A 17220-nucleotide genomic window follows, 5' to 3' on the forward strand; every position below is an offset into this window, starting at 1 on the left:
TCAAGATTTAGGCCTAAGAACTTCATGTGGTTTGCTTCTGTGATATCCTGATCATTGCAAGTTATCTTTATTTCACTCCTTTCTACTGATTTAGCTTCAAATTGCATCATTTTGGTTTTAGTTACATTTAGTTTTAGTCCATTTTGATAGAACCAAGATTCAAGTTTTTCTAAAGTGTTTTTGGCTTTTTCTGGAATATTTTCAGATACCTCATTTTCAATTAGGACTGATGTATCATCGGCAAATAAGACTGAATGAACATCAATAGCAAGTGGTAGGTCATTTACGTAAAAAAGAAACAGATAGGGACCCAATATCGAACCTTGTGGGACTCCTTGGGGAACTGTTTTCCAGTCTGATGAATAATTGGTTCCATTTGAAGTTAAAATTACTCTTTGTTTCCTACCTGACAGGTAAGAGCTAAACCATTTTAAAGCAGTGTCTCTGATTCCATACATCTGTAATTTGTGGAGGAGTAATGCATGGTTCACTGAATCAAAAGCTTTACTGAACTAGTTAACATCACAGCACCAGGAATTTTATGAGACATCCATTCACCACCTTGTGTCACAGTGGAACAAGTGTCTCAACAGCCAGGGTCAATACTTCTAACATGCAGGTAGTGGTTTCTGTAATTATGCCTCCAGCTCATTTCTTTTTTAATGCCCCTTGTAATAAGACTCATTTGTGGTGTAAATTCAAGAACATCATGTAGAAACCTGTTCAAGGAACTTTCTATTCTAACCACTGCTTCTCGATATATTTATTCCTCAAGAAATTTGTTGCAAGTATTATGTCTCTGCTTCTGACCAAGAACTCAATACATAGTATCAATATTAGGAATAAGAGCAATCTACATAAAGATCTAAAATCACTTACCTCAGTCCAAAAAGGTGTCCAATTTTGAGGAACATACATTTTCAACATGTTGTCAGCAACCATAAAAAACTTGGTTTCAGGTAAAGCACAGTTTAAACAGAAATCAAACAATGGAAAATCCAGGATGGAATGTAACAATATTATGAGAAGGAAAGTTGCTACTCACCATATAGCAGAGATGCTGAATCGCAGATAGGCACAACAAAAAGACTTTCACAATTAAAGCTTTTGGCCATTGCTCTTCGTCAAAAATAGACACACACACACACACACACACACACACACACACAAATGCAACTCACATACACGACTCCAGTCTCAGGCAACTGAAACCACACCGAATGTGGTTTAACATTGGTCCCTTTACTTAGCTTGCATTGATTGCAAATCTCTATCTCAGAAGAACATTTCAAGTTACCAGAAAAAAGCACATTTAACTCCTATACACAAGAAAAAAAAGTGGACCTGCAGAATCACAAACCAGTACCCTTAACATTGGGTTTCTGCAGGATTCTTGACCACATTCTAAGTTCAAGTATAATAAATTGACTTGAAACAGAAAAGCTTCTGTCCACAGATCAATATGGACTTAGAAAACATCATCACACTGTGTCCTGCAAAACAAGGATGAGTTGGAACTGATAGATTCCATATTTCTATATTTCCAGAAAGCATTTGACGTTGTGCTCCACTGCAGACTGTTAACATAAGTCCAAGTATGTGAAATAGTTTCTCAGATATGTGAGTGGCTCAAAGATATTTTAAGTAATAGGTCCCAGCACAGGGGGAAATGGTCAACTTTGCTTTATTTGGAGAATTCTAGGTAAATGTAGCTCATCTGTAAATACTGTAGTGTTTAGAATACTTGTGTAGCTTTCTTGTGTACTACTCAAGAGTTTGAGATCTGCACCAGATCAGATTAAAGGAAGACACCCAAACAACTCACATGTGCACTGCAAGATTTGTTACCTGTAGGTTCCAGCAAGATGCAAGTGTTCCACAATATTCACAAGCTCTGTGAAGTCAAATAGGAATATGTGGAGGGGAAACAGTACAGAAAACCTGCATTTGTGACAGACTGCCAAATAAATTTTTTGGTATCAACATACATCTCCCATAGGGGTTATGGAGACAATGTAAGAGAAATTAGAACTGGTATGGAGGCATGTAGACAGTCTTTTCCCCCTTGCTCCATTTGCAAGCAGAACAGGAAAGGGAATGAATAGCTGTGGTGCAAGGTACCCTCCACCATGCACCATATGGTGACTTGTGGAATGTGTATGTAGGTGTAGATATTATGTGATTTTTCCATTTTAAATTCTCATCAATATGCACACCCAAGGATTTAGAACTTCATAATTTGTTTGTTATTTAATCATAGTAAGATGCCTTTTTTCCAGTATAGAACTGAATGATCTTTTTTTTCTTTTCAGCATTTTAGTTAGTCAGTTTGTGTAAAAACAATCAATAAGTTCAATAAAAATGTCATATATTATTTTCCTTGTGGATGCATATTTGCTTGGCTTGACAGTAATGCTTGTATAAACTACAAGAAAGACTAATTTTGCCTCATGTTTTAAATGTTATAATAGAACATTAACATGAGGCAAGAACAGCGGTGAGTCAATGACCAAACCCTGTGAAACACCCATTGTGACGTCTTCCCATGAAACTGATACAGTAGCCCTGTATGCAAATGTTAATGAAAACTGCTAAAGCTGCATTTAAGGTTTGTTTATTACACCACAACCATTTCTGTCTGAAATGTTTGTCTTCAGGTGAGTTGCAGTTCAACAAGACACAGATTAAGCAGTAAAGTTTCTACAACATGCACATAATATATGATATGTAATTCACATTGAAAATTCACCAACTGTCTTCACAACTAAATCTCACAAAGAAGCAGATATGTGTCAGTGTCATGACACAAAAATGTCTAATCACTATGACACTGGTGTCATTTACATTAAAATAAACCACAAATCAATAGCCCCTTCTGCAAATATGAGCATGAAAATTTTGAATTTACTCAGTGGCAACTTATATACTGTTACAATAACAGATGTTATATTGTCCAGTATTAACTCACAAGCACCTGCTTCTATGTCCTGGTCAATACAAACTTGGCTTATTCCTCAATTTTTGATTCACATTAAATTTTTTTATGAAAGTAATAGCTCATCCTTGAACCATACTGGAGCTACATGGATATGCAGCTGATTTCTAACCACTTATTATAAGATTTTCTATCCCAGTAATGATGTGGTGTTCAGGCAGACAAATGACATCTGTTGCTTTCTGACTAGTGAGATCTTCTAAACAAACTATCAACTCATTTTTTATTCACCTAGTTAAATGCCGATTTTGCTCAACTTTTATGTGATAAATAAATTTAATATCTTTTAATGCTGTCTGTCAAAGCTTCTGAATTTAACCAAAAACTTTTGTCTTTCTTGACCCCAATAACCACTGGTATTTGGTTCAGTGTGCCTGGTACCTGTAGACTACCCCCCCCCCCCCCCCCCCTCTCATTACACTTTCTGAAAATAGATCTGATAACTTGTCTTTATCCCTCCCAAGCATATTGTGATCTTCCTATTGCACCCACTGAAGCACCACCTATGTGAGATCTTGCATCCACCCCAAGTAGGCTGCCCAACCCTGTGTTCACTCACAGCACAGCAGAGTGAACCCGAGACTGCTCATGGTGCCAGAGGATCTCTACAAAAGCCTCACTTGTGTGCACAGTAGCTGTTCCTATCCTTTCCAGTTTACCCCTCAGATCGTAATTTATGTGTGTAATCAGGATATTTCCAGCTTTCTCAAATATCATCACCTAATCATCTTTGTCATAATCTCAACACATTTGTCCTACATTTTGTGTTACCTTTGTAAGATTGGCACTTGGTTTCACAAAACTTGTGGCCTGTAATCCTGAATCTAATTTTACCTGTAGCTGCTAACTTATGCCATTCCAATAATTGCTGCCTAGCAGCAGATCACTTCTTTTCCTATTTTGAATACTGTAACAAAATTTTCACTAATCAGATGAAATTATATGTTCCATAGATAAAATTTTCCCTTTTGAAACTTTGCTTACCACCATTTCACATCAACCCTTTTCTCCCTCCTTTAGCTGCTATAATTCAAATGTTGTTTGTTCTAATTCTGCCTGAAGGACACAAATCTTGTCTTCCTGTTCTGTAATTTTCTGATTCATCTGGTATAACCTACATTTCCATGGAAAGGCTTCACTGAGTACTTCATTATCTTCCCTATTGCACACCCAATGAAACCACAATCTACAATTTTCACAGAAAACTCCCAGTTAACTGACCTACAGTAAAGTCCACATGTCACACATGGCTGATTGATTTTATAAAACTTTAAGTCAGAAGTTATTGAATAACAATAGTGGATGCAATGAAATACAAGATTACATGATGGTTTATAAACATTTTTCACACATAAAATTAGGCCTAGATATTGGTATCTTGGCAAGAGAACAAATCTTCACTTTTCACATGGTTTAACCCTGAATCTTCCTGGCAGATTAAAACTGTATGATGGACTGGAGCTCAAATGCAGCACATATGCCTTTTGCAGACAAGTGCTCTATCAACTGAGCTACCCAAGCACAACTCACAACTCATCCTCACAAGTTTACCTCTGACAATCTCTTATCTCCTACCTTCCAAACTTCACAGAAGTCCTCCTGCAAAACTTATATAAGTAGCACTCCTGGAAGAAAGGATTTCCCAGAGACATGGTTTAGCAACAGGCTGGGGTACTGTTTCCCAAATGATATTTGACTTTGCAGTGGAGTCTGTGCTGATATGAAACCCCCTGGCATATTGAAACTGTGTGGCAGACCAGCAATTGAACCCAGATTTGAAACCCAATCCACCACTTAGTTTTAATATGACAGAAAGTTTAATATCAGCACACACTCCACTGCACGGTGAAAAATCAATTCTGGAAACAGTTCCCCAGTCTGTGGCTAAGCCATCTCTTCACAATATCCTTTCTTCCAGGAGTGTTAATCTTGCAAAATTCAGAAAAGCTGGTGTTGGTGGGAAGGATCCATATGGCACAGGCTGTGAGGCAGTCATTGAAATGAAGGATGTCATGTTGGGCAGCATGCTCAGCAACAGGGTGGCCCACTTGTTTGTTGACCACAGTTTGTCAGTGGCCATTCATGCAGACAGACAGCTTGTTGGTTGTCATGCCCACATAGAATGCAGCACAGTGGTTGCAGCTTACCTTGTTTATTACATGACTGGTTTAAGAGGTAGCCCTGCCTTTGGTGGGATGGGTGATGTTTGTGACTGGACTGGAGTAGGTGTCGGTGGGAGGATGTATGGGACAAGGTCTTGCATCTAGGTCTTTTACAGGGATATGAGCCATGAGAGAAGGAGTTGAGAGCATGGGTTGTGTAAAGATGGACGAGTATATTTTGTCGGTTCAGTGGATGGTGGAGTACCACTGTGGGAGGGGTGGGAAGGATATTTCTCATATCAGGGCATGCCAAGAGGTGGTCACAATCCTTGAGGAGAATGTAATTCAGTTGCTTCATTTCTGGATGGTACTGAGTTATGAGGGGAATGCCAACATCAGCCAAAATGGCTTTGCTGTGATGGTGCCATGAGTGTCCAAAGCACTACAGCCATAATTTTTTCAGAGATTTCTCTGAAATCCTGAAGACAGCAAGGATAAAATACAGGAGGTACAAACTGTAGAAGGAGACCAAATAATGAATACAGTAAACAGTTCAAAAGGATGTAGGTGTACTAGTTATTCAGGGAGAGCTGCATCATACCAGTCTTTGGATTGAAGACCACAACAACTGCAACATGTGTCTCAGAACACTGCATACATGTGAAGAACAGGATATTAGTTCATTCCTCTAGTTATTATCAATTTCATCAAGAAATTTTAATTGAGTTAATTGCACTCTTGATTTCTTTAGCTGAGCATGGAGTAATTGTAATTTGCTCATATGCATGTATATGGGATTGCTTCTTGCAAGCACCTGTGCAGAACACAGATACAAAGTACAAAAGACACAAAATTGGTTGTAATTTCTGTTGGGAATGTGAGCAAATACTACAGATTGAGATTGTAAAATAGGTGGTTATAGAGATCTTCCAGTTTAGAAAACAAAGGATCACATTAGGTGTACATAAAGATTCTGTTATGGCCCCAATCCTATTATAGATCCTTATAAGTGACTATAATTCTTCAGTCCACCACAAAATTCACAAATTTTTTTAGATGTATTGACATCTTCAATTTTTTGGTCCTGTCCTCCTCAGTTGCGCGTAATACTACGGTATAAAAAAATAAAAACCAAAACATTGCATTAAAAGCGTTCAGTGCATAGTGCTGTGGAATGCAGAAAAAACAGCAAATTGGCGCTCATAGGAAGAAGAACAAGACCAAAAATGCAACAGGAGCGTAATATGTAAGAAACTGTCTACGCAACCTGCCACTGATGATGCCTTGCAGAAAATAAAGGCGAAACGCGTATGGCACTAAAATTGTGTTTTATTCAGTTGCTGTCAGACGGTCCATAAGTGAAAATCATCAACATACCGTAGTTTTTTAGATGTTACTAAATATACTTGTCAAATGGAGTTACAAAGTGAACTAAAAGTCTGAACATCAAACATCAAAAAACTGTTCTACACAATCAGTCCTCTTGTAATTACAAAATAATCAGTCTATATTTGTTAACACATCATATAAAAGAAAAGTCCATCACCCGCCTCTAAGTATAAGTGATGAGTAACCCAATAAAATTCCACATTTGCCTGTGTACTAATTACTGGTTCATTTAAAATTAAAGTAGCATACACACACAGACTATATTAGTAAAAATAAAGCATAACAAGCTATTGTATCAAAGTTCTTGTAAACATTTAAAATGTTTACTATACATTGGCAGTATCATTATTGTGATAGGGCATAATTTTTAGCACATAATCATCTAGTAAACTGTTTCACAGCCAGAAAAAGAATCACATAAACTGAGGTTAATCCCCATTTGAAAAGCTCCTAATAGCAACTTTTTCATTCTTATACATTTTGCAACTAACAACATTCACATAGAAAATTACAGATGAAGAAAACAGTCTCGTGGGCACAAACTAAGTTATTCATTTGTTATGATAACAGGTAAAGACAATAGTTACATTGCTAATGTGTTTGTGTGGCTACATGACAGTAATGTCTTCAATAAATCTTATACTGAATATGCACACAGAAGTATAAGACAAAATGAGGAAGTGCAGCTGGAAAATTTAAATAATAAATAAATCCAACTATCAGATATAACATCTTATCACAGTGTGTCTTGAGATTTACCCACTAAATAAACAGCTACTGTACTGTACAAGAATATCTTGTTTTACCAAAAGATGTAAGTTTTTTATTTTAATTAATGTAGAATGTCAGTATTTCATCAATAACCACAAAATTAATTTCATGGGATGAAACCCTAAAATGTTCTGAGAAAAATATTTGAATCTAAGTGCCTCAGTAAACATTCACAAAACATGAGAGGAACCTGTTGTAAATAATTTTCTGTGAGATAGTGTGATAGCTATGCATGAATGAAGATGTGATCACTCTTGTGATAAGTGAAAGTACACTACTGGCCATTAAAATTGCTACACCACGAAGATGACATGCTACAGGCCCGAAATTTAACTGACAGGAAGAAGATGCTGTGATATTCAAATGATTAACTTTTCAGAGCATTCACACAAGGTTGGTGCCGGTGGCAACACCTACAAGGTGCTGCAATGAGGAAAGTTTCCAACCGATTTCTCATACACAAACAGCAGTTGACCAGCGTTGCCTGGTGAGCCATTGTTGTGATGCCCTGTGTAAGGAGGAGAAATGTGTACCGTCATGTTTCAGACTTTGATAAAGGTCGGATTGTAGCCTATCGCGATTGCAATTTATCGTATCACAACATTGCTGCTCACGTTGGTCAAGATCCAATGACTGTTAGCAGAATATGGAATCGGTAGGTTCAGGAGGGTAATACAGAATGCCGTGCTGGATCCCAACGGCCTCGTATCACTAGCAGTCAAGATGACAGGCATCTTATCTGCATGGCTGTAATGGATCGTGCAGCCACATCTTGAACCCTGAGTCAACAAATGGGGATGTTTGCAAGACAACAACCATCTGCACGGACAGTTCGACGACATTTGCAGCAGCATGGACTATCTGCTCACAGACCATGGCTGCGGTTACCCTTGATGTTCCATCACAGACAGGAGCACCTGTGATGGTGTACTCATCAACAAACCTGGGTGCACAAATGGCAAAACGTCATTTTTTCGGATGAATTCAGGTTCTGTTTACAGCATTATGATGGTCTCATCCCTGTTTGGCGACATCGCGGTGAACGCACATTGGAAGCGTGCATTCGTCATTGCCATACTGGTGTATCACCCGGTGTGATGGTATGGGGTGCCTATGGTTACACGTCTCGGTCACCTCTTGTTCGCATTGATGGCACTTTGAATAGTGGACGTTACATTTCAGATGTGTTATGATCCGTTGCTCTACTCTTCATTCGATCCCTGCGAAACCCTACATTTCAGCAGGATAATGCACGACCGCATGTTGCAGGTCCTGTAACAGGCCTTTCTGGATACAGAAAACGTTCGACCACTGCCCTGACCAGCACATTCTCCAGATCTCTCACCAATTGGAAACATCTGGTCAATGGTGGCCGAGCAACTGGCTCGTCACAATACGCCAGTCACTACTCTTGATGAACTGTGGTATCGTGTTGAAGCTGCATGGGCAGCTGTACCTATACATGCCATCCAAGCTGTTTGACTCAATACCCAGGCATATCAAAGCCATTATTATGGCCAAAGGTGGTTGTTCTGGGTATTGATTTCTCAGGATCTATGCACCCAAATTGCATGAAAATGTAATCACATGTCAGTTCATGTATAATATATTTGTCCAATGAATACCTGTTTATCATCTGCATTTCTTCTTGGTGCAGCAATTTTAATGGTCAGTAGTGTATAGTGTTAGTGTACAAATAGAAAAAAAATGAATAAATGGAATGAAATAAAGGGAAGAAAGAGAGAAATTAAGTGTTTCATTGACAATGAGATCATTACAGATAGCACACCAGCTTGGACTGGCGAAGGAAATGGTCTGTGTCAGTTTTCAAAGAAACCATCCAGACATTTGTATGAAAATCACAGAAAACCTATACTTTGTTAGAGATTTGAACTTCTCAGAAACAAAAATTACTCTTTGTACATAGAAAAGAATGAAAAATCCAGCATGGAATGTAGCAGCATAATGAAAAGGAAAGTTGCTACTCACCAAAAAGCAGATATGCTGAGTTGCAGAATGGCAATCAAAAAGACTGTCAGAAAGTTAGCTTTTGGCCAACAAGGCCATTGTCAAAAATATACAACATACATACACTCACACATACACAACTCACAGACTCATGACCACAGTCTCTGGCAGCTGGACCCAGATCTTCTTTGTATGCATGTAGGACTCAGTTTCATAATCACAAAAAATTTAATACTGCTGATTATTAGTGCAGGATTAGATAAAATTACAATCCTGTTGGAAGAACATCCACAACTGAGCATTATAGCAGAGGTTGAAAATACCACTTCAGTTGTAATTTTCTTTGTTTTCACATGACCAGTTATGGACTGTTATTAACCCATCTTCAGGTATTGTAGCTGTGCTGAAGTCCCTGAGTGCTGCATGTACCAAGTGTGGTGTGTTGCCTATGAGTGCAGAACAGGGAGTCTCCCTGCTCTGTGCTCATAGGCAGCACACCGTACCTGGTACATGCTGCGCCCAGGGACCACAGCACAGCTACGATACCTGAATATGGGCTTATAACAGTCTGAAACTGGTCATGTGAAAATAAAGAAATTTACAACTGAAGTGGTACTTTCAACCTCTGCTAGATAAAATTAGCTTTATTTGCTTCAGGACCATTATCTTTGAATCTTCTCTATCTCTTCTATTAACTTGATTAAACCTACCTAGTAGAGATCCATGATTGGGAAGCAATACTCAAGATTCCCCAAAATGCAGGTTGCACAAGTACCTTATGTATATATCTTTATGTTACCATTGCACCATCAGAAAATATCCCATCTCATCAAACTGTAATATGTTTGTCACATGGCATAACTTTTAAAGTATTTCAGATTGACTTACCTGGCAGACATGTGCATGTGCGCGAATGCGCGCACACACCCATACACACACGCATATATATATGACCCCCCCCCATGAACCATGGACCTTGCCATTGGTGGGGAGGCTTGCGTGCCTCAACAATACAGATAGCCGTACCATAGGTGCAACCACAATGGAGGGGTATCTATTGAGAGGCCAGACAAACGTGTGGTTCCTGAAGAGGGGCAGCAGCCTTTTCAGTAGTTGCAGGGGCAACAGTCTGGATGATAGACTGATCTGGCTTGTAACACTAACCAAAACGGCCTTGCTGTTGTGGTACTGCGAACAGCTAAATGCAAGGGGAAACTACAGCCGTAATTTTTCCCGAGGGCATGCAGCTTTACTGTACGATTAAATGATGATGCCATCCTCTTGGGTAAAATATTCCGGAGGTAAAATAGTTTGGATCTCCGGGTGGGGACTACTCAAGAGTACGTCATTATCAGGAGAAAGAAAACTGGCGTTCTACGGATCGGAGCATGGAATGTCAGATCTCTTAATTGGGCAGGTGTGTTAGAAAATGTAAAAAGGGAAAAGGATAGGTTAAAGTTAGATATAGTGGGAATTAGTGAAGTTCGGTGGCAGGAAGAACAAGACTTTTGGTCAGGTGACTACAGGTGTATAAATACAAAATCAAATTGGGGTAATGCAGGAGTAGGTTTAATAATGAATAAAAAAATAGGAGTGCGGGTAAGCTACTACAAACAGCATAGTGAACGCATTATTGTGGCCAAGATAGACACAAAGCCCATGCCTACCACAGTAGTACAAGTTTATATGCCAACTAGCTCTGCAGATGATGAAGAAATAGATGAAATGTATGATGAGATAAAAGAAATTATTCAGGTAGTGAAGGGAGACAAAAATTTAATAGTCATGGGTGACTGGAATTCAACAGTAGGAAAAGGAAGAGAAGGAAACGTAGCAGGAGAATATGGATTAGGGCTAAGAAATGAAAGAGAAGGCCACCTGTTGGAATTTTGCACAGAGAATAACTTAATCATAGCTAACACCTGGTTCAAGAATCATGAAAGAAGGTTGTATACATGGAAGAAGCCTGGAGATACTAGAAGATTTCAGATAGATTATATAATGGTAAGACAGAGATTTAGGAACCAGGTTTTAAATTTCCAGGGGCAGATGTGGACTCTGACCACAATCTATTGGTTATGAACTGTAGATTAAAACTGAAGAAACTGCAAAAAGTTGGGAATTTGAGGAGATGGGACCTGGATAAACTGAAAGAACCAGAGATTGTACAGAGTTCCAGGGTGAGCACAAGGAAACAATTGACAGGAAAGGGGGCAAGAAATGCAGTGGAAGAAGAATGGGTAGCTTTGAGGGATGAAATAGTGAAGGCAGCAGAGGATCAAGTAGGTAAAAAGACGAGGGCTAGTAGAAATCCTTTGGCAACAGAAGAGATACTGAATTTAATTGATGAAAGGAGAAAATACAAAAATGCAGAAAATGAAGTAGGCAAAAAGGAATACAAACATCTCAAAAATGAGATCGACAGGAAGTGCAAAATGGTTAAGCAGGGATGGCTAGAGGACAAATGTAAGGATGTAGAGGCTTATCTCATGAGGGGTAATATAGATACTGCCTGCAGGAAAATTAAAGAGACCTTTGGAGAAAAGAGAACCACTTGCATGAATATCAAGAGCTCAGATGGAAACCCAGTTCTAAGCAAAGAAGGGAAGGCAGAAAGGTGGAAGGAGTATATAGAGGGTCTATACAGGGGCGATGTTCTTGAGGACAATATTATCGAAATGGAAGAGGAGGTAGATGAAGATGAAGTGGGAGATATGATACTGCGTGAAGAGTTTGACAGAGCACTGAAAGACCTAAGTCAAAACAAGGCCCCGGGAGTAGACAACATTCCATTAGAACTACTGACAGCCTTAGGAGAGCCAGTCCTGACAAAACTCTACCATCTGGTGAGCGAGATGTATGAGACAGGTGAAACACCCTCAGACTTCAAGAAGAATATAATAATTCCAATCCCAAAGAAAGCAGGTGTTGACAGATGTGAAAATTACTGAACTATCAGTTTAGTAAGTCATAGCTGCAAAATACTAACGTGAATTATTTACAGATGAGTGGAAAAACTGGTAGAAGCCGACCTCGGGGAAGATCAGTTTGGATTCCGTAGAAATGTTGGAACACGTGAGGCAATACTGACCCTATGACTTATCTTAGAAGAAAGATTAAGGAAAGGCAAACCTACATTTCTAGCATTTGTAGACTTAGAGAAAGCTTTTGACAATGTTGACCAGAATACTCTCTTTCAAATTCTGAAGGCGGCAGGGGTAAAATACAGGGAGCGAACGGCTATTTACAATTTGTACAGAAACCAAATGGCAGTTATAAGAGCCGAGGGGGACATGAAAGAGAAGCAGTAGTTGGGAAGGGAATGAGACAGGGTTGTAGCCTCTCCCTGATGTTATTCAATCTGTATATTGAGCAAGCAGTAAAGGAAACAAAAGGAAAGTTTCGAGTAGACATTAAAATCCGTGGAGAAGAAAAAAAACTTTGAGGTTCGCCGATGACATTGTAATTCTGTCAGAGACAGCAAAGGACTTGCAAGAGCAGTTGAACAGAATGGACAGTGTCTTGAAAGAAGTGTGTAAGGTGAACATCAACAAAAGCAAAATGAAGATAATGGAATGCAGTCGAATTAAGTCGGGTGATGCTGAGGGAATTAGATTAGGAAATGAGACACTTAAAGTAGTAAAGGAGTTTTGCTATTTGGGGATCAAAATAACTGATGATGGTCGAAGTAGAGAGGATATAAAATGTAGACTGGCAATGGCAAGGAAAGCATTTCTGAAGAAGAGAAATTTGTTAACATCGAGTATAGATTTAAGTGTCAGGAAGTCGTTTCGGAAAGTATTTGTATGGAGTGTGGCCATGTATGGAAGTGAAACATGGACGATAAATAGTTTAGACAAGAAGAGAATAGAAGCTTTCGAAATGTGGTGCTACAGAAGAATGCTGAAGATTAGATGGGTAGATCACATAACTAATGAGGAGGTATTGAATAGAATAGGGGAGAAGAGGAGTTTGTGGCACAACTTGACTAGAAGAAGGGATCGGTTCATAGGACATGTTCTGAGGCATCAAGGGATCACCAATTTAGTACTGGAGGGCAGCGTGGAGGGTAATAATCATAGAGGGAGACCAAGAGATGAATACACTAAGCAGACTCAGACGGATGTAGGCTGCAGTAGGTACTGGGAGATGAAGAAGCTTGCACAGGATAGAGTAGCATGGAGAGCTGGATCAAACCAGTCTCAGGACTGAAGACCATAACAACAACAACATATATATGACAGACTGAATGGTATGTTTCACGAGTGCATTAAACAACTAGGAATGAAAGCATGAAAGCATGCGAATGACTACTACAGTTTTACAATGAAATGCTGGACAGTGTGAACATTCCTCAAGTATTTAAAGCAACAAAAGCTGTTGTTATACTCAAGCCAGGAAACCTTAAAGAAAACCCAGCAACCTAGCTTCCAATCATGCTACTAAGCATCTCTTACAAGATGATGGAATCAAGTGACACCAGTGACTCAATACGGTTTATGGACCTATGGATCCAAAAACTTGGATTCAAGGCAAACTTCACAGAATCCACAAGAAAAAATGACAATACAGAAACCTGTATCGATAATATTCTAACAAGTTATAAATTCAATGTTGCAAGGAAGCTATGTGTAGATTAATGACTTTCAGACCATTCTGCTGGAAATGACTAATATAGATGAACAAAGTACTAGAAAAACTTGCAGCAAAGGCATTTATCTTTTGAAATCTTAAAATTGTTCTGCTCTAAATTAGAAGAGGTGGAGTGACAAGTCCAAACTGAGATTCCAATCTCTGTACATTTTAACATATTTTTCGAAATTTTTTTACATGTATTTGATTAAATATTTCCACTTAGAGTGTGCCAGACAAAAGTGTCTAGTAAGCTAAAGTACGCGGAAGTAAAACCTTTGTTTAAAAAAGGTTCAAGAGAAGATATGGGGATCTACTGTCCAATCTCTATTCTCCTGATTTTTTCAAAAATATCTGAAGGAGTGATGGTTACACAAATTAAAAAAAATAATAGAAAAATCAAACATAATTTCAGGTAATGAATATGGCTTTCAAAAAGGCAAGTGTACCATTGAGGCCATTAATGAGTTTGTGGAAAAAATCATTTCCACCCTAATCAAGTTGAGAAAAGTTGCAGGATTATTCTGTGACCTCATTAAAACAGTTGATTATGTAAACCACCACTTGCTCCAGTATAAAATGGAAAGATACGGAATTGGGGGTTGTGCTTTAGAGTGGTTCAGGTCATACATCATGAACAGAAAACAAAGGGTAGTTATATCATCAAGTAATGGAAATTCCTGCTCTGAATGACTGAGTAATTTGCAAGGTGGTACACAAGGCTCAATCCTGGGTCCAATTTCTTTTTTACTTTATATCTACCCCTGAACATAAATTCACAATCAGTTTTATTCAGTGATGATACTTCTGCCATTGTTGAAAGCAATGGTCCGGAACAAATTTTTTCAACAGTCACAAAGCTATTAGACAGTTTGGAAAACTGATTCCAACGAAATGGGCTAAAATTGAATTCTGGGAGAACACATTTGCTGCAGTTTAGAACTAAAAACACTAAGATAAAAGAATTCCACATTAGTCACAGAAACCAAGAACTGAAAGAAGTGGACTGTGTTAAATTTTTAGTGATGCATTTGGAACAAAATCTATCCTGGTCTTCACACATAAAGTATTTAGCAAGTAAATTAAACAGCCCGCCATTTGCAATAAAAATTCTGTCATACTCAGCTAGCATGGAGACAACAAAAATAGTTTACCACAGCTGCTTTAAATCAGTTATAAAGTATGGCATTAGTTTTTGGGGAGGCATAAGCAAAACGACTAGAATCTTAAAATTACAAAAATCAATTGTTAGAAATACACTCCTGGAAATTGAAATAAGAACACCGTGAATTCATTGTCCCAGGAAGGGGAAACTTTATTGACACATTCCTGGGGTCAGATACATCACATGATCACACTGACAGAACCACAGGCACATAGACACAGGCAACAGAGCATGCACAATGTCGGCACTAGTACAGTGTATATCCACCTTTCGCAGCAATGCAGGCTGCTATTCTCCCATGGAGACGATCGTAGAGATGCTGGATGTAGTCCTGTGGAACGGCTTGCCATGCCATTTCCACCTGGCGCCTCAGTTGGACCAGTATTCGTGCTGGACGTGCAGACCGCGTGAGACGACGCTTCATCCAGTCCCAAACATGCTCAATGGGGGACAGATCCGGAGGTCTTGTTGGCCAGGGTAGTTGACTTACACCTTCTAGAGCACGTTGGGTGGCACGGGATACATGCGGACGTGCATTGTCCTGTTGGAACAGCAAGTTCCCTTGCCGGTCTAGGAATAGTAGAACGATGGGTTCGATGACAGTTTGGATGTACCGTGCACTATTCAGTGTCCCCTCGACGATCACGAGTGGTGTACGGCCAGTGTAGGAGATCGCTCCCCACACCATGATGCCGGGTGTTGGCCCTGTGTGCCTCGGTCGTATGCAGTCCTGATTGTGGCGCTCACCTGCACGGCGCCAAACACGCATACGACCATCATTGGCACCAAGGCAGAAGCAACTCTCATCGCTGAAGACGACACGTCTCCATTCGTCCCTCCATTCACGCTTGTCGCGACACCACTGGAGGCGGGCTGCACGATGTTGGGGCGTGAGCGGAAGACGGCCTAACGGTGTGCGGGACCGTAGCCCAGCTTCATGGAGACGGTTGCGAATGGTCCTCGCCGATACCCCAGGAGCAACAGTGTCCCTAATTTGCTGGGAAGTGGCGGTGCGGTCCCCTACGGCACTGCGTAGGATCCTACGGTCTTGGCGTGCATCCGTGCGTCGCTGCGGTCCGGTCCCAGGTCGACGGGCACGTGCACCTTCCGCCGACCACTGGCGACAACATCGATGTACTGTGGAGACCTCACGCCCCACGTGTTGAGCAATTCGGCGGTACGTCCACCCGGCCTCCCGCATGCCCACTATACGCCCTCGCTCAAAGTCCGTCAACTGCACATACGGTTCACGTCCACGCTGTCGCGGCATGCTACCAGTGTTAAAGGCTGCGATGGAGCTCCGTATGCCACGGAAAACTGGCTGACACTGACGGCGGCGGTGCACAAATGCCGCGCAGCTAGTGCCATTTGACGGCCAACACCGTGGTTCCTGGTGTGTCCGCTGTGCCGTGCGTGTGATCATTGCTTGTACAGCCCTCTCGCAGTGTCCGGAGCAAGTATGGTGGGTCTGACACACCGGTGTCAATGTGTTCTTTTTTCCATTTCCAGGAGTGTATGTCTAATGCAAAACTGAAATTATCCTATCACCCACTGTTAAGAAATTTAAAAATATTAACTGCTCTGTGTTTCTACATTTATGAAGTGATTATTTTTGTATACAGTAACGCCAAGTTATTGATAGACAATAACTTTAAACATCAATACAATACTAGGAACAAGGAGAATTTCATGCTTCCCACTCACAGATTAAAGCTGTTTGCACAAACCCCAGAATACATGGGCATGAAAATTTACAACATCCTAAAAGAGAAACGAATCCTCAGCATGGATATGGGCAATTAAAGCAAAAACTATGACAATTGTTTGTACAGAAATGTTATTATTCCTTAGAAGAATTTCTTAATGATAATATTACAATCTGAGCAAGAAAGCTAGTGGCTGAAATGTTTTGTTAATAATGTTAGAAGTTTTATGTCTAATAAATGATTGTAATAATTATTCTCTCTTTTTTACAGCAATACTGTTGTTAGGCTACACACAGTCTCTGTAAATTATAAATTAAAATTATTGTTTCTGTAATACATATAAATTGTAATTGCAGTATTGATGAGTCCCCTGTACATTAAATCTTGGGATATAACTCTGTATGTTATGGGACAGTAAAAATTATGATTGTGATTCTGAAAGGCTTCTGTGTGACAACACACATCCAATAAATGATGCCATAACCCTCATAC

Source organism: Schistocerca americana, chromosome 2, assembly GCF_021461395.2.
Source record: "Schistocerca americana isolate TAMUIC-IGC-003095 chromosome 2, iqSchAmer2.1, whole genome shotgun sequence".
Lineage (NCBI taxonomy): Eukaryota > Metazoa > Arthropoda > Insecta > Orthoptera > Acrididae > Schistocerca > Schistocerca americana.